This window comes from Peromyscus californicus, unplaced genomic scaffold (genome assembly GCF_007827085.1).
Source record: "Peromyscus californicus insignis strain IS unplaced genomic scaffold, ASM782708v3 Scaffold_6__1_contigs__length_162567912, whole genome shotgun sequence".
In the NCBI taxonomy this organism is placed as follows: Eukaryota; Metazoa; Chordata; class Mammalia; order Rodentia; family Cricetidae; genus Peromyscus; species Peromyscus californicus.
The window spans coordinates 128,680,711-128,699,415 of record NW_026294584.1 but is presented as its reverse complement, the minus strand read 5'-3'; the positions used below and the strand labels follow the sequence as shown (position 1 = coordinate 128,699,415).

General features: G+C 54.1%; 1 protein-coding gene across 10 annotated transcripts in view; it reads left to right on the top strand.

The window, feature by feature from the left end:
• The window catches only part of Atp2b2 (ATPase plasma membrane Ca2+ transporting 2), a 321,778-nt gene that overhangs the window by 158,371 nt on the left and 144,702 nt on the right, over positions 1 to 18,705 (top strand). Inside the window, exon 1 of one of the 10 annotated variants that reach the window (XM_052721639.1) lies at positions 1,807 to 1,937. The exons of the other annotated variants lie outside the window; for them this stretch is intronic. The gene's annotated coding sequence lies outside the window, so the exon portion shown is untranslated. Of the gene's footprint in view, positions 1 to 1,806; positions 1,938 to 18,705 lie in introns of those variants that run through there. 10 annotated transcript variants of the gene reach the window in all.

Genomic DNA, 18,705 nt, shown 5'->3' with positions numbered 1-18,705 from the left:
TGTTCACCGGGGAAAGTGACTTACCCCAGAGACAGAGAGGCATGAGAGCAGACACACAGTGAGCTGGCAGAGGCTTCTCACCTGCTGCCCTCTGGGCCCACCTCCCTGAGCCAAGACCCAATGTGTTCTCTAGGCCCTGGTGGGGGCAGGGTGGCCTCTAGCCTCCCAGCCTGGCCCTGGGTCCTGAAGTGAGGATACACAGGGACAGTGCTGACTTGGGAGTTTACCCAAGGTGTGACCAGTAGAATGCCCCCAGGAAGGGTAAGGTTAAGGAGAAAGCAGAGATGAGGCTGTTTTGAGGGGTCCCAGCCCTGGCCTATTGACATGAGGCAAGAGTCCCTCTGATGGGGCTCCAGGCTGTCCAGTGTGAACCCCAGGAAGGGGTCATCCCTGAGTCGCATTCTTGTTCCATGGACGGTCACCAGGCCTGGGCATCCTTAGCATCTGAGCACCCCCACCTCTGTATGCACACACACACACACACACACACACACACACACACACACACACACGCAGATCTCTGCTTGGCCAGGGTAGATAGCACCCTATGATCAGTCTGGAGGGGGTTGAAGAGTAGTGTGGGGTGACCTTGCTCTGGGGCCCTGCCTTGGGCTCTGCTCTGGCTCTCCCTCCTCAGCCCCTCTGCGTGGAGGGTTCTGATTTTGGTGCAGTGCAGACTTTCAGCTTTAACGAGACAAATTGATATTCCGTGCCAGCCAGGGATGGAGCAGCAACAGGACTCTCAGAAAGGCGGGCAGCTCCTAGGTGGGCAGAGGTGGGGGAAGGGGGAGGAGGCAGCTTTTGCCTGGAACTGGCTCTAGGGGCACCCCCTGCCCTTGTCCTGCCCCTCCTGCACCCATTCAGGTATGTGCTCCAACACACTGGCCTTGAAGGTCCTTCTATAGGCCATGCCCTCTTCCAAGCAGGATGCCACTCCTGGGGTATGCAGAGGCATGATCATGGGGTGTGGGGGAGAGTGAGGGTGCTACCTCAGCCAGTGGGGAAAGTGAAAACTCCTCATCCAATGAGACCCCCTCACCTGGCTGCTAGGGCCCCGGTCCCTGGAATTAGAGTCCAGGTTCTGTATGGAATTAAGAGTCCACAGGTCTGCCTACCCTGTGAGGAGATGAAGCAGGAGGAAGTGAGCAGCGGATGGGGGAGTCCATCCCTGCAGACTCCAAAATGGAATCACTCTGGAGTCCCTAGAAGTGGTTAGCCTCCAGTGCGGTCACCCCCAGCTCATCACAGATACCCTGGCAGGGAGTGGAAAGAATGTGCTAACACTCCAGCAGAGAAATGGCCTCTTCAAGAGTTCTCCTGACTGGGCCCATCCCCACCCTGGGGCAGGTGGGCACATCCAGCCAGGGTGTGGGGCTGCAGAGGGGTGTAGGTAGCAGCGCTGGCTGGGGAGTCCGCTCCACAGAGCCTGTCACCCTAGGCGCATTTAGGTATGCCCCCTTGGGCAGTCTTTGCCCCCAGGTATAGAGGCATTCTGTCAGCATCTGGGGAGGCTGGAACCCCCACCCTCTCTAACAAAGTAGGAAGTGACTTGGGGAAGGCATATGAAAGCAGTGCCTCCTCGTTTGCTCTCACCACCCCCCTGCTCGTCCGGGGCTGGGCCCTGACCTCCCCCTCCGCGTGCCCTTGACACGGCCTCCTGTGCGAGGGGAGCGGGCCTCTCCCCGGGGCTCTGCGGGCGGCCGCCGATGCGTCCCACGGGAGCGATGCCCAGCGCCGCGCTCCCGGGGCGCGGGGTGGTTCGGTCCGCGCTCGCGCCCCTCCCCCGGCGGCCGCGCCCCCCCAGCCTCGGGCGCGATGGTACAGTCTGCGCAGGGACCGGCGCGCGGGCTGGGCTCCGCGCGGCGCCAGCTGCCGCACCGCGATTACGGGCTGCCCGCCTGGAACCCGAGCCGATCGCTGGCGATTGCCTTAGCCAAGTAAGTAACCGGCATCTCTCCCCTCACCCAAGCATGAGAAAATAAAAAATAAAAGCGCCCGGCTCCGCTCTCCCCTTCCTCCCTCACCTATTTGATTTGATTTGATTGCATTTGCCGTTTTTTTTTTTTTTTCCCCTAGTGCTGATGGTGGCGGCGGGAAGAGGGGGGGTGGTAGGAGCTTGGCTTGTTTATCTGGAGGCAGCTGGGGATGCTTGGGATCCCGGGCTGAGGGGCAGTCCAGGGTGAGGGGCTGGGTGGGGGCCGAAGACAGGAGCAGGGAGCCCCGCAGAAGGGGATGCGGGGTCTCAGGTGGATGCTGGTGGCCTCCAGACGGCAGATGCCCCCAGGATGTTATGCAAGGGCTAGTGGTGGCAGCCGGTCAGCGGGAACACCAGTCTCCTCTTGATCCTGGTCCCTGGAAGACAGAGAGTACTGGAAGGTGTCCCAGGAAAGAGGCGAGGGGAGGGAAGTCCTTATGGATGGTCCCTTTGATGGTGGGCTGCTGTGTACAGGGATCCACTGGATGAGGAGAGCTAGGCATGGGGTGGCAGGGATGTGTCCCAAGCCCCCTGGATGGCAGACAGGGGCAGGAGTGGGTGGGCAGGCCATTTTGCAGCAGTCATGCTAGCTGGAAGGTGGAGTTGGCACTTTCAGCCCGGAAGCCCAGCTCCTCACTAGCCTGCTAGCCTAGGTGGCCCCTCTGAGTACTGAGACACCTGGGGCTCCTCCCTGCCTCCCTAAAGGATCTGGACTTTCTAGGGTGGGCAGGTGTTGACAGCCACCCCCTTTAAGCCAAGTAGCTGACCTCTGCTCCGCATACTGAGTAGTGAGGGGACCCTGCAGCTGGCCGACCCCCATCAGGGGAGCCCCCCTTAGAGGCTGAGCCTGGCTCGACCTTCAGAAGGGTAAGTGAGCAGGCCAGCGACCAGCATTGCTGAGGGTCGAGGGTCTCATTGCGACGCTGAGTCCCAGCAGTGTGGAAGAGGCTCCCCTCCACTGGGCATGGCTCTCCACATCACTAGGAGGAGGCAGAGCTGACGTTTGGGGCATTTCCCAGAGCAGTGGTTGCCATCCGGAGAAATTCTCTTTTGACGTGTGCAGTAGGAGGGGGCTTGGAGCGCAGGCCTCGGAGCTTGGGGCTTCCGCCTGGTAACTTCCTTGAAGGAGCAGTGACCAGGAGGGGGCTGCGGTTTAGGGAGTCCGCAGGAGGGGGGCACCGACCCGGGGAGGAGGCTGATGGCCTCCCATTTAGCCACCTTCACAACCCAGTCCATTTGCGTGAGGGTGCATGCATGTGCACAGATTCCCTCCAGTGTGCATGGGCCAATATAGAACCCCTAAGTAGTGCGTCATACATGCTCAGATCATACATGTAAACACACAATGCCTGCACTAACCGATGCACCGTAGCCCCTGCACACACAGCACACATCCCTGGCTTCCTAGGACCCCCGGGCTGAACGCAGTATGAACACCCCAGCCAGTGTAGCCTGCCCCCACATGCATGCAGCCCTTGCACACACAGGGACCTGCAGCAGCTACCATAATGTACTATGTACCCGTGTGAGGGCTGCCCCAGGGGTGTAGGTGCCAGATGCACTGTCAACACAGCACCCTGGCATGTGCCCACAGGTGAATGCCAGTGACACACGTTCAGACGGCAGCGGACACAGCGGCTGCACCTCTGCAGACGCTGGGCATGCTCTCAGCTTCAAGAAGGAAAAGTGGCCCTATGAGCTCTCCCAGAGGCCCCTGGGGGACTGACAGTGAGGCCAGCAGGACACTGGATCCTGAGTGGCCACCTAAGCTTCCTGAAGGCCCAAGGGGCGGGTCAGCCCACGTTCCTGGGGAGCTGTGATTGGGCTGAACAAGGCCATCAGTGGTGATTGATGGTCTGCAGAGAAGGCTGCCTGGAGTTGGAAAGGAATCAGAGGAGGGGGTGGGTGCAGCCGCTGCCCATTGGTCAGACCATCAGCAGCCCAGAAAGCCCACCAGGCCTTTCTGGAACCAGGAAGCCAGCCCATTGGTATGTGGCCTCTGAGAGCTGGGTCCCAGGGATTCCTTCAGTGGCCTCCAAGTCCTCTTCAGTTGAGGGCACAAAAGCTGCCTATGATTCAGTGTGCAGAGTCTAAGACACCCACCCCTCACAGCCTGCCCCCCACTCCCCTCACTCAGCCTTAATGGGCACCCTAGCGAATGTCACACCAGCTGGCATCCACAGAGCTCTTTGCCCCATATACATCACTTTTGTGCAACTATCCTAGTATCTCTGTGTCTCAGGTGAGAAACAAGAAGCCACCACCCAAGGTCACACAGCTGGAACTACTACTGACACTTCCTTGTGAGCTATCTAGCCCCTCTAGTATGAGGTCAGGCCCAGTTGGAGTACCACAGGACAGAACCTGAGAGGTGATAGGCAGGCTGTCCCCAGCATGGGTGGCTTTTTGTCTCTGCTGTATCAAGAGCCTGGAAGGCTCTGCTGGGAAGCAGCAGTGGCCCATGTGGACCCTGAGTGTCCCCATGTGTTGCCTCCAGGTCGAAAGGAAGAGTACCTGAGACTCTGCTCCTGGCCACCTGTGTGACCTTGGCTCTGCTCCTGCAGCTCTCTGCCCTGAGTCTCCTCACCTGTGGCCAGGTTTCCTGCACCCCCCCCCCCCATCCTGCAGCTCTGTGAGAGCTGGGGCGCTGTCACAGGCTGCGTGCAAAGAAACAGTTGGCATCAGGATCTGCAGGCAGGATAAGGGCCAAGTCCAAGGTCAGAAGAAGAAAGAAAGGGAGGAAGGGAGAGTAGGGACGGAAGGGTCTCTTGCCTTGATGGCCAGAGGTAGGGTGGGGGAGGTCCCATGTCTGTCCCCTTTCTTCATGATTCAGGAGGTCTGGGCTACTGTTCCAAGTGCTTCAGAATCTGATCCTTTCACCTGTACCCCAGGAGCTCAAGGGGACCCGGAGAAGGCTTGGGAAGCTAGGTAGGCCTGGACGACACGCTGAAAATAGGTCTTGGGAAAATGGCTCCTGTCTTAAATCTTGTTTCTCTATAATTGGAGGTGGGGTAGGGGTTAAAGTGAACTATAGGGGATTTTTAACTATGTGGCCAGCCTATAGGATATATAGAGTCAAGGTTGGGAACCTGAAAATGCAGAATGAGGCCCCTCCCATCGTCCTCAGCTCCCAGCTGAGTGTCACATACACGAATGGCATGGAGATGGTCAGATTCCCCTACCCTTACCTAGAGCACCCAGATCACTGTGGGAGGCAGGGTGCCTCTCCAGCTTAGAATCTGGGTACCTGGCCTGCTCTTCCTTGAGAACAGTATCTTGAACCTGTAAAAGTTTCTTCTTCTTCGTCGTCTTCTTCTTCTTCTTCTTCTTCTTCTTCTTCTTCTTCTTCTTCTTCTTCTTCTTCTTCTTCTTCTTCCTCCTCCTCCTCCTCCTCCTCCTCCTCCTCCTCCTCCTCCTCCTCCTCCTCCTCCTCCTCCTCCTCCTTCTCCTCCTCCTCCTCCTTTCTTCTTTCTTCTTTTTCCTTCTGGGATCCTTAGATGAGGGAGTTGTTAAGGACAGAGGCCCCTGGGCAGGGACAAGGAAAGGGAGTCAGCAGGTGCTGCTGGGTTTCAGGCAGGAGGACAGAGCCTCGGGTCCCTAACTGACAACAGAGGAAGGACAGTACCCACTTATCAGGCTCACGTGAGGGACACTAAAGGGACACAAGGACCTGGGTGGGAGCGTGGTACTGCCCAGGCATCATGAGAATGGATGAAGGTGGAATCACAGAGTGTGGATGGGAGGACCCTACCACCACTGCCAGCACTACTCGGGAGTTGCCTTGGGCTAGCAGCTTTGTGTCAGTGTGACTTGTGCACACCTGTGCCCTGTCCAGGACTGCTGTGTGATCGTAATAAGAACGGATACATTTAACAAGCTGAGGACCTGCCCTGGCGAGAGTCCTGAGGCCACCCCTGGTGTACCGTAGGGAGCCCTGAGATGGCAGAGTTTTAAGGCCTCAAGAGCATCACTCATGAGCTGAGAATCTGCAGGGCTAGAGAGCTGCAGACATGGCCAAGGACATGGTGGGGAGAGTGGCAAGGCAAGAGAGCAAGTCATGGGCAGGACAGAGGTCCCCTAAGACGAAGAGGAGGTCTTGGCCTGTGAGTCAGATGAGCTGGGATTCCCTAGCCACTGGGCCCTGTTCCATGGTGGCAGTGAACTTCAGTGTCTTTCCTTAGGCTGGTGTCTAGTGGTCTCAAGCTGATCCCTTGTGAAAGGCCACCAGGGGACAGGGCCAAGCTGTGTCAAGTGGTCTTCAGGATTGATGGTGGAGGCCACAGTGGCTGTCACAACTGTAGCTCTTTCTTAGCGGCTATCACAAATTTCTACAAGCTGTATGGCTTAAACAACAGAAAGGTATTGCTATGGCCTGGAGGGCAGGAGTCTGATGTGAGATTTGCCCAGTTGGTGCCTCCTGGAGGTGGCCAGGGAGAATCTGTCCCCACTTATCCCCTAGCTTGGAGGCATGTGGTTGGTCCCTGCCTCTGTCTTCAGGCCCCTTCTCCATGCCTGGTGTCTTCTCCTGTGAAGATGCTTGCCCTGTGTTTAGGTACCAAGAGTTATAACAAACGCTATGTAGAGGCCCTGTTACGTTCTGAGGGTCCAGCTGGACCTGGGTGTTTATTGAATGTTTACAGCTACTAAGCTTCTCCATCATTCTCAGCCACTTTACAGCTAAAAGAGGCAAGGATGGAGAGGTTAGGATGGTCCGCAAGTCACACAGCAAGTGACAGAGAACTGGGCTTTGAACCCACATCTTCTCTTCTACACATTTCCATAGTTCTGCTGGGCACCAAAGCCAGAATTCCAAAGGACAGGGGCTCCTGGGCCCCAGAAAGGGGTGCTGCACACAAAGGGAAGAGGGACCTGCCTTGGCCACAAGAGACTGGCATGTGGCAGTATGTTGGGAGCCACAGTCCCTTCCTAAGAAGCCCCACCTGCCCCCATGTCCTCATCCTTGTGGGATCATGGTCATGAACCAACACACTGATTGGCTCCCTTATGAGGAGCTGTGCTGTGTACTCAGTGTTTGGTAAATGTTTCTTCCATTTGCTGCGTGGGAGGGGATTGCTTCTTGCAAGTCACATCTTAGGGAGTTGGCTGTACCGTTCAGCTGCGTGTAGTGGCACTAGTGGCTTATCCTCAATTTGCACCTCTGTAAAGTGGGCACGATACTAGTGCTCATCTTCCTTGTGGCAGGGGTGGCTGTGAGGGGCAAGGGGGCTCAAGTCAAATGCTCACCGTGGCACGGTCCTGGTGGAGCAATGCATTCCACGCCCGTCAAATAGTCTATCATGGTTTCCTTGCTGCAGCTGGTCCTCTGGGGACGTGGGTTTCCCCATCTGTGGGTTCACAACAGCAGCCTAAGAAATACACAGTGGGCTTGGGGGACAGCTCAGTTGGTAAAATGCCTGCTGTACACGAGGACCTGAGTTCGTATCTCCACCACCCTCATAAAAGTCAGTTATGGGTGCTCACAGCTGACCCCTGAGTGCCAGGGAAGCAGAGACAAGCTGATCCTAGGGGCTTGCTGCCTGGCCAGTCTAGCCAATGGGTGACTCGGGTTCAGTGAGCGACCCTGTCTCAAAAGATAAACGGCGTAAGATTCCCAATGTTGACACCCAGCTCCCATATGCGTGTAGACAAGTGCACACTCCTGCACACACACGTGATACACACGCACACACCACACGTTATATGCACACACAGAAAATATTCAAGAAAAATCTTATATCTGCACTGAATATCCCAGACAGTTTTCTTATGTTTCTTCAGAATAATACAGTTTCAGACCTGTCTGTGAGGGACTGGATATTCTAAGTCCCCTGGAGATGATTTTAAGTTTATGGAAGTATAAAAACCAGACAGCCGACACTTGCCTGTGATCCCAGCACTGAGGAGGTGGAGGCAAGAGGATTGGGGGTTTAAGGTCATCCTTTGCTGTGTACCTTGGACTACATGTGACCCCGTCTCAGCAAACAAATGACAGCCACAACCAAAAAAGATCTGTGAGAGGATGCTCCTGAATCATACGCAAATACCGTGGTGCTATGGGAAGACCTGAGCCTCTGGAGATCGCGGGTTTGCAGGGGCTTCCTGAGGCCCAGAACCTCAAGTTTTCAAGGTTGCACAGTTCCTCCTTTGTTGTGTGAGGGTGTGGTGAGGTGCTGTAGGGAAGCACTCTGCTGAGTTTCCATGGCACCAGAGAGCTTTAAATATAAACCCCAACCCAGTATTGACTGCTGTGTGGCCTTGGGCCAGGAGCTTGGCTTCTCTGAACTCAGCATTCTGTCCTATGAAAGTGGGATTGATTTCAGATATCAACTAGGAATGTGTCTGAATGGGGTCCTGCTCATGCCTGGGTACTCTGACGGTGACCCCAGAAGGGGAGTTCTAGCCCAAGGAGGGGAGAAGCCTGCACAGCCCCGCCTCCTGTGCTGTGGGGAGGTGCGGTGGGGTGGCAGAGCCTGTAGGAGGAACCACAAGTGAATGACCCCATTTTGGGTGAAGCAGCACCAGTCTCCGAAGGAGGAAGCAGGTGTCCCCCCACACCCCACCCCCGTGCCGCCTTAGGAGGCAGGATTTATAGGAGGGCTTGTCCCCACCGTTGGTACCAGTCTAGGGGCTGTCTAGCTGCCCCACCTGGCTCTCAAGGACACTTTGGGCCAGAACTCAAGGGTGACCTGCAGAGCTGAGCTGTCGAGCTGTGGAGGGCAGAGGGATCTGCTGGCGATCCTGAGGAGCATCCAGCCTTCCTGGGCCTTCTCAAGCTTTCATCAGGCTAGTAGATGGCACCGTGGTTAGAGATAAAAGCCAGGCCCAGGCTGCTTGAGGTCAAATCTGGGCTTGGCCACATTGGCCTCCATCTCTGTTTCTGAGTTCCCACAACTGTGACCTGGGCAGTAAAGTGTCTACTGTGCCATGGAGTCATGTCCATACAGACGGATGATCTCTAAGATGTCACTCTGACATTTCGGCACATGGGATGGGGGTAGCTCACTTAGGCACTTTAGCTTTATTAAACACCTGTACAGCTTAGTCTTGATACAGTTTAGAGTCAACAAAATCCAGGGAACAAGAAGAAAGTCTTAGCAGGGGGCCATTAGATGTTGGAACTAAGGAGCCTCTATCTACCATTCCCCAGGAGCCCCTGTCTCCCCCTAAAGCTCAAGAGTGCTCACCCCTCAGAGCTGCTGTTAGAATGCCTTCATGCAGTTGGTGCTTAATAAATGCCAGCTCAAAACAACAAACACCACAGTCCGGGGAGGACTGTAAAGCATGCTCTCTGAGATTCCAATGCCTGCCCCTCTGTCTCCTGTGTGATCTGCTACAAGTTCCATAACTTCTCTCTGCCTTAGCTCTCCTGTCTTTGAAATAGGGATAACAGAAGTCTCCAATTCAAAAAATGAGGATTAATCAAATAAAAGTAATTAGGTAGAGATGCCAGCAGCTGTTACGTCATGAGCATCTAATGAGTTCCTTCTAACCCCATAAATAATAGCAAAAATAAACACTGTTAAGTAACAGCCATCAGGAATCCCTAAGGTCTCAGATGTTGCTTTGCTGGGGTTATGTAGCTGACTCTCCCCGTCCAGGCACCGGCCAGTGTGGACTCTTTGTGATGTGGGTCTGGGGTTCTGTGAGTCTTATAGAGGAAGGAGTTTGGGAGAAGGGGAGGCACTGTTGGTTCAGATTGCACTGGACAAGGAGGGCTCTCATCAGACAGGGTTTCCCTGCCTGTCCTCCACACCAGGGGAAGCAGCAGACCTGGGCTGCACACCCTGCCCCAGGTCAGCAGAGACTGCTGACCACCCTGTCATTTCCCAGCGGGCTCCTGGCCTTGTGGAGGCTGCTAGCAGCTGCTGCAGAGTGACAGAACTCTCTCCTGAAGAGATCAGAAGCCCTGGGGCAGCCTATCTAGCTACCAGGCAGGGATGAGCCACCAAGGGGTTGGGGGAGGGGGATGCTGCAGAGACCTGGGAATGGACTAGCCTGGCATTGATGGACACTCCAGGCAACTCTGGACAAGTCCTTATCTAGATATTAGTTTCTCATTTTTGGAACAAAGACTTGGGCTCAAATGACTTCAAAATTCTCAAGTTCAAAGTCGCTCAGATGTTTCTGAGAGTCAAGGTCATGGGAAGGGGCAGGTGGGAGGGAATGAGCTGGCATCTGTGCAGGGAAGGCATGTCCATCACTATGTCCCTCTCATGGGACTTAGCTGCAGACATTACTCAGGAGAAAGGGGCCAAAGGGGGGTATGGGGCAGGGCAGGGCAGCAGCTGTGACTACAACAGTATGTGCCTTTAGCTTGAACCTCAGCCTCATCCTTGGGAGGCTCCGGAACATAGCCTGTACTCCAGGATGTCTCCAGACCCGTGGCTAGTACAGTGGCCCTTGGTGTCCTATACGGGAACAGTTGTGGCTGTGGATGCTCTCTGAGCATCAAGATGTAAAGTGTGAGCACCCACTGGAGGGGTTCTTTGCCCCAGTTCAGGCATCCGTGTGCATAGAAAAGGCAGCTGGGACTCCTGTGGGTCGGGGGCTGCTGCAGAGAAGCCCCCGCTGCTGAAGGGGTCTGCTGGTACTCCACACTGTCCGCTCTCCCATGTGTATCTGGAGCCCAGGCTGCCGGGTTGCAGTCTCCTCCCAAGTGTCTGAAGGCAGGATATTAAGAGCTCTTTAGGCCACTTCTAAATTTATCAACTTCAGTGACTCACTTCAGATGGAAGTGAGTCCCTTCTCATGCCGCCCCAGCCCTGGCTTCTGAGCTTGGAGCATCTTGGAGAAGGGAGGGACCACAGGGCTAGAAACAAACACTAGCTGAGCACTTGGGTGTGCCAACTCTCTTGCTAGGGACTGGCTGCATCCAGGTGGCCACTGATAACAGGTGCCCAGATGGGACTCTGGCCCTGAGCAAGTTACAGGACTCAGACTTAGCCTGACTGATTTGTTGGGTCCTCCAAGGCCTCCATTTTGTCATCTGTACAGCAGGCCAGGGTAGTGCAGAGCCTCCAGCCTAGACTGCTCCTGTGTTCCTGCACCAGGAATGCTGTGGAATGTGGCTGGCACTAGGTTCCACAGCTGTTTCTGGGTCTTTCTTGTTCCCTGGAGACCTGGTTCTCTGATGGCTTCTGAGGAAGGGGATTCTAAGCTGAGTGAAAATGTTGGCATCCTTGTCCCTGGGGCCCCCCATTCTCTGAAGGGGGACTGCGGGCATGGTCACCTCCACATATCCTGAAGCCTCAGGGAACCCTATGCATCATGAGTATGCCTTCCAAGAGAGGCCTCAGTGACTGGACCCCATACAGATACAGAGGCATGGTCTGGCAGAAAGGGGACATCTGAGCTAGGCTGTCACAGCCAAGAAGAACAGAGTTGGGAACCCAGGCATCCCCCAAGCCGGATCCCTGTTGCTCTCACCCTTCCAGAACAGAATCAGAGGAGTTCAGGCCCAGAGCAGAGGCTGGAGGGCTGGGCGCTGTCCATGGTACCCAGTCACTAACTCTGAGCCCTAGACAGACCAGACCAGAGAGACGGGGTAGGATGATTCCTTCTCCAGGACACAGACAAGGTCAGGGTGTCCTTGAAGCTGAATACACCCAAGAACCAAAGGCAGCCCTGATCTTTGTCCTTTCCCCACCGAGGAGCAGAGTCCAGCTTTGGGGATGGAGTCTTTACAGTGTAGGCATCAGTTAGCCACTGTTGAGGGAATCCCAGCATCACCACAGACAAATAGTGTCCCCTGCATGGGTGACTGCTTCATGACTGTGACCACCATGGGGGGTGTCTGAAGGCAAGGAGATGGCTGTGCCTGGCCCTGTCCTGTGCCCCGTAGCTATGAGACCTGTCACCACAGCTGGCAGCAGGTGTCCTTGCTTTGCAGAACCCAGGGAGGCTGCAGGACTTGCTCCCACTGTGTGGCAGGGAGATGGTAGAGCTTAGGTGGGTGCTGTGCCCTGTAAAGAGCACTGCGGTGTTTCTGGGACTTCAGAGGGCAGCTGGGCACCATCAGAGAGGACTTTCCCTGCCAGTGGAAGTGGGGGACCCAGCACAGGACAAGGATTAAGAGCATCCCTGAGCCCAAGGGTCTAGGCTGGATTCTCCAACATGTCCTTGCTATGTGACCTTGAACAGGTGACTCAGTCTCTCTGTGCCTCAACTTCCTCACTTGGGAAGGATGGAGGTAAACAGAAGTGCTGATTTCCTCAGAAATGAAACAGCCTAGACCAGTGCCTCACCGAGAGGGCTCTCCACACAGTCGCTGCTGTTGCTATGTTATTAATGGGGGGGGTCAGAATGCCAGGGAGAGTGAGACCCTAAGTCCCTCCCCAAATCTGTCCCCCACTCTCCTTGACAACCCCCATGCCACTGGGGTGAGCATCACTCAATGCCCATCTGGCCCATCGCTTTGTTTGGTCTTCGTGACGCTCCTCTACCAAGCAGACAGGGGAGACCAGTAGTCTTTCTCGTACCCATGCATTTGAGATTCCACAGCCCCTGCCCACCCTCCTAGCCCCCTCCCCACACCTCACCTTTGCACCCCATCCATCAACTGTTCATGCATCCCAGTCAGGAGTTGAGCCATTAGAGTGAGGGTGGAGGACAGTGTCCATTCATGCCAGCCTTTCCCCTGTTCCCAGCCTTTGCTGTCATTGTGCTCCTCAGTGGGCACCCCTCACCCATCTCCAGTCCCTTGCTGGGCACCTTCCTCAGTCGGCCTCCCGAGGGCAGGCCGAGGGCCTCTAGAACTAGCCTCCAACCCCATATTCTGGTTGCTTTCTGTTGATTTTTGGAGACTTCACCAGAATACCACTGAAGGAGCATACTGGAAAGGGACAATCCTCCTTTACAGTCCCCTCACCATCCAGACACCTTATCAGCAACAGAAATCAGGTTCTTGTGCCTCTGCTGCACACCCTACAATTCTCCCATGATGCACAGGCTCAAAACCAGACTCCTCTTCACAGCCTAGAGTCTCTTCTGGGTTTGGTCCTCACCCCACCCACTCACCACCCTTCTCTCTCCTACTTTCATCCTTTTCTTTCCTCAAACTCACTTGCCTCTTTCCTGCCTCAGGCCCTTTGCACATGCTGCCTCCCCATGGAAAGCCCAGTTTTCCCTTCGATGTATATGACAGGCTTGTTCTCGTGGAATGAAGTGATGTCTCCTATTAAAGACCAACTCTCTGGTCTGTGTACAAGAGTGTCCCTCAGCCCTGCTGGTATTCTCTGCCACTGCACCCTGTCACTAACATTCATCACTGTGGACATTTGTTTCTGTTTTTATTCCCTCATTTGTCATCTGATAAGCAAACATTTGAGGGAAAGAGGCTGTCTGATTCACTCTTGTGTTTGAGGAGGCAGGTCTGTGTAAGCATTTGTGGAATGAATGAATGAATGAATGAATGAATGAATGAATGAGCTGTGGATCAGCAGAGGTGGCACCAAATGGCTCCAGGACACTGATGTCTCTTCTCAGAAAATTCTGGACCCTCCCAGAAAATGGGCTCTGAGAGCTGTTTGGGGCTGTAGCCTCTGCCAAGCTTAAGTTCTGTCTGGTACCTCCTGTATAACTGTGAAAGGAGCAAGAGTCCTCAGGGTCACAATCAAATACACACATCCAAGACAGGAAGTGACTGTAGGAGCCACCTGCCTCCTGTGGAACCCCTGGAAGGGAGGGGGAGAAGGAAGGGCAGAGGGGATGGAAGCTGCAGCCATGGGGGGGGGGGGCAGAGGTGAGCTGGGAGGGTACTACAGAAATAAGCGCATCCGTGGAGTCTAAGTGTGGGGAGGAACTGTTGTGGCTGGGGCCAGGGCAGGTGTCCCCAGGGAAGAGGAGCTCTCTGCATCCTGTTCTTTGGCCAGTTTGTATTTTGTCTCATTGTCTATGGCACCACAGTGGACTTTTGGACTCAAAGGAGCCCTTAATGGTGGGTGTGGGGACCACGCCTTCATTAAGTGACATTCCTGCTGATGAGACCCACACAAAAGAGCCTAGTGTCTGTCACCAGACACTTACCTGCCTCCTCCCATCTCCAGCCTTCTCTCCCTGCAGACCACACCCCCAAAGCTGTCAGTCGCAGTTCAAAACCCATGGGGTGGCCAGCAAATAGCCCGCAGAACCATCTGGAAACCCTACTTTCCTTTTTAAAACCACAACCATTTGAATTCCAAAGAGAAAGCCTGTGAAGTGTGGAGGGCGTGGGGGTAACAGCTCTCTACAGATCTCCAGGTCTATGGGAAGCCCTTCCCTCTCAGTAGGATATGTCACCATGGATGCTATTAAAATCCAGCCTCCAAGCTGGGCGGTGGTGGCGCACGCCTTTAATCCCAGCACTCGGGAGGCAGAGCCAGGCGGATCTCTGTGAGTTCAAGGCCAGCCTGGGCTACAAAGTGAGTTCCAGGAAAGGTGCAAAGCTACACAGAGAAATCCTGTCTCGAAAAACAAAAAAAAAAATAAAAAAAAAATCCAGCCTCCCAGTGGTGATGCGGCCACAGGCTGCATCCCTGCCTGCTTGTCCTTTCACACCCTGACAGACACAGGTTCCAAGGACTTCTGTTTCTTTTACTTATTATTATTCTATTTTACCATGGAGGTGTGGGTGTATATAAATATGTGTTTATGTTTGTGTGTGTGCAGGCACACATGTGTGCTCAAGGGGACATGCATATGTGTATGAGATCAATCTCAGGCGTCATGCCTTAGAAGTTATCCGCATTGCTTTTAGGAGACAGGGTCTCTCAATTAGGCTAGACTGGCTAGTCACCAAGTCGCAGGGATCTCCCTGTCTCTACCTCTCCAACACAGGGGGTATAAGTGCGTCCCACCACACCCGTCTTTGTGAGTGCTGAGGATGGACTCAGGTCCTTGTGTTGCATTGCAAGCACTTTTCAGACTGAGCCATCTCCCCACCCTCCTTTGTAACCAGCCTCACTTTATGTGTAGCCATGACTGTTGGTCACTTTATTGTGTGATGTGTTATCCATCCTGGGGCTTGGCAGGCTTTGAACCAGAAGCTGTAGAGTACAGCATGAAGGCAGGAGGCTTAAGCCCCTCCCCCATGCTGTTATGCATTGCCCAGAGTGTGCACCCACTCTTTATCCAGTGACCAGATTAGGAGTGAAGACACATAGAGCCATGATGCCCAGGCTCAGAGCTCACCACCTTGCCATCATTAGGACATGTCACTACCCCCGCTACAACCAGTTCTCTGTGACACCCGTTGCCGTAGCAGGGAGTCTGAGCTCATCATGCCAAAAGTCAGCTAAAAGCACAAACGGGAGCAGGAGGCAACATCAGAGCACGGCTCAGAGGTCAAAGAAGAAAGCCAAATAGCAGAAAGCATGGGTGCAAAGACTCTCCCCTCACCCCAAAGCAAACAAGCTGTGCTTTTGAAATACCAACAGAAAAAAAAAATAGGTAGCTCTTAGTAAGAAGGAAGTCACAGAAAGGACAAGGTAATGTGCCACACACACCCCACGGCCCCCGATGGGTGCAAGAGGCCTGGGCAACCATGCACCTGTGGGTTGCAGCCTGTGTGCAATATTGGCTGCTGGGTCCCAGCCCTGCTCCTTATGTTCTGTACATTCCACCAGAGGAAACTGAGGCTTGTTGGTAATCTTGCCCTACTGCTGCCAGCCCAGGTTCCAAGCCACCCACTGGCCCCATCCCAGCTGTAGATGATGTCACCAGATTCCATTTCAGCCTTTTAGGGTGATTTCATGGCCCGCATATGGATGAATAGGCAAGAGGGAGCTGGAGATCCTCTGTGCAGAGGGTAGCTAGAGGCTGAGTGCTGGCAGGTCCCTCAAATAGGAGAAGAGAGATGGACCATCTGGGCCTCGGGACCACAGAGGCCACTCTGGGCTTTGGCCATAGTCCTGCTGTTTACTTAGAAGACCTGGACTGTGTGTAGGGCAATGGGCTGGAGGAACCATGCATCCCATCCCGAGAAGGACTTCCGGCTTGTCATCCAGACACTTCCTTCTAAGGGCCACAGTCAAGAGAATGTGCAGGCCCTTTGTGGAGTGGAGGAGACTACCCATAGCTGAAAGGGTGGGAGAATGTATTCATTCCACAGACATTAGTTAAGGTCCTACTGTGTGCCAGGTCTAGAGAACACCAGAATGAGAAAAGGCTGTTTTCTCTTTGCAAGCTTGTGTTTGAGTTGGTGGAGATAGATGACAGCCCAGGATACAAGCTGGTGGCCTGCCCAGGGACCCTAGGGACATGGATAATAAAGCTGAGGACTCAGGGAGGTGGCATTTGGGGCAGGTACTTAAAGTTGCTGTGTGGCCATCTGGGGATCAGACTCAGCCAGTGTTAAGGCCTTGTCCAGTGGGTCCAAGGAACAGTGAGCAGACTCACTGTGGAGCAGAGTAATCAAGGCAGGGCTAAATGAACTCAGAGAAGTTCAGAGGTGGTCAAGATCACACAGTGACCTGCAGGCCACCATGGGGACTCTTTGTTTTCCTGAGAGGAGTGGCTTCAGTGGAAGAGGGACTTGATGTGACTCTGATGTGTGTGGAGAGCTGCCTGGGGGAGAGCAGGGACCAGGGATCCTCTGCAGCTGCCTGGTGAGATATGGCAGTGGCATGGATCAGGCTGGACATGGAGGCTGTAAGATGTACTCGAATTCTGAATGTGCCTGAGAATAATACAGGCATTTATGGATGACACTGGATGAGACTGTGGTTATGGAACTGAACCAAGGAGATTATTTAGAAGATGGGAAGTACGTGGTAATACTGGGAGAAAGGATGAATAGGGGTGGAGGAGGATGGATGGACAGATAGATGGATGATAGATGGGTTGTGGATAGGTGGTCAGACAGTTGGACAAGTGGGTGGGTGAATGTGTGCTTTGGTGGGTAGTGGATGTATGGATAGATGCATGAGTGGATGGATGGATGGATGGATGGGTGGATGGGTGGATGGATGGATGAGTGGGTGGGAGGGTAAGTGGATAAGTGGATGGGTGGATGAGTGGGTAGATGAATGTATGGGTGAGAGGGCAAATAATGGATTAATGGATGGATGCAGAGATGGAAAAACAGGTGGAGTGAGCAAGTTGATGGGTAGGTAGGTAGAGAAGTAAGTAGATGGGTGAGCAGGTGGAAGGATGAATGGGTGGGTAGATCGGTGAATGAGTGGATGGATGGATGGATGGATGGATGGATGGATGGATGGATGGATGGTGAGCAGGTGTATGGATAATTGGGAAGGTGGGTAGAAAGACAGATAGAGGGAAAAGAGGCAGAAAGCAAGCATTCTGTGGATACCAGACTAAGAAGTCTAAAGTTTTTTCAGAAGCAGTGGGAGCCCTGCATGCTCTTGAGCAGTGGTATGACAGGAGGCGTACTGCTGTAAGGCGTACTTACAGAAGCATTGGATGGCTTCTGGCATGCATCCCAAGCCACAGTCTCCCAGGGACATGCTGCTAGTCCTCTCTCTTTCCTTCTGCTTGACCACCACCTCATTTATTGATTAGGTTCTGGGGCAGTGCTTAGCCTGAGCTGAGGTCTGGGGGCACTGGGGACATGTGTGAATAAACCAGGCACAGTTCCTGCCCACAGAGCACATTCTGCAGCCCCTGGCAGGGCCACAGAACCAGAGACTCTAGGCCCTCTAGGTCTCTCTGCCCTTTTCAGGGAACTTGGTTTCCCACAGCCTCCATAGAGGTGCGGGGTAAACCAGGAGTTTCTGAGAGCTGGCCTTGACCTGAAGACTCCAACATCACCTCTGCCACAGAGTTTACTTATGTGGGTGGGAGAGGAAGCACTTTGTTTACCTGGAGATTTGTGGTATGGTTGTGTGTATGTGTGTGCGCGCGTACGTGCATGCGTGCGTGCATGTGTGTGTGTGTGTGTGTGTGTGTGTGTGTGTGTGTGTGTGTATTTGCATATGGAGTGGAAGGTGGCTGTGCTGATGTGCACTTCATAACCACTGAATTCTGCACTCTGTGAATGCTTATCTGTGATTTAATAAATAATCTTAAGCTTCTGTTCTGGGTCATCATGTTTGTGACAGTGGGGACACAGTGTGGACAAACATAGGAGGTGTCATCAGTAAAAATATAAAATTCCAGTCACTAGTGATTGTTATAAAGACATCTGATGGGGACATTGATGGGTCCTCCCAGGATAGTTCAGGTAGGACAGTCAGGAAGATCCTCACTGAGGAGATGGCACTGAAGAGGATGAGGAGGCCCTGACCTTGCCACCATCTGTGGAACAGCTGTCTCAACAAAGGAGAACAAGCTAGGCATGTTCAACGGCCTGTGTGTAGGAAGGAACGAGGCTTGTGCAAGGCCCTGGGGTGGGAACAAGCGAGGCATGTTCAGAGGCCCGTAGGTGGGAAGGAATGGGGCCTCTGCAAAGGCCCTGGGGTGGGAACAAGCGAAGCATATGCAAAGATCCCAGGCCACGGTGGCTGAGGAAAGGGCAGAAGGTGGAGAAATGAGGAGGCAAAGGGCTCAGACCATGTGGGGTTTTGTAGGTGATAATACGGAGCTTACATTTTATCTTGACATTGGAAGATCTTCATTCAGAGGTGTACACACCCCCTGTGACCGTCACGTGGAAAACCTTGTCCCCTACTCGATCCTCAGGCTGGTGCAGCGGACGGTGACACCTCCATTCTACAGACAGGGAAACTGGACCCCATGGCTACTGAGTAACATAGCAAGGTCTGTGCACAGCTTGACCCGTGGCACCTCTGCAGGCT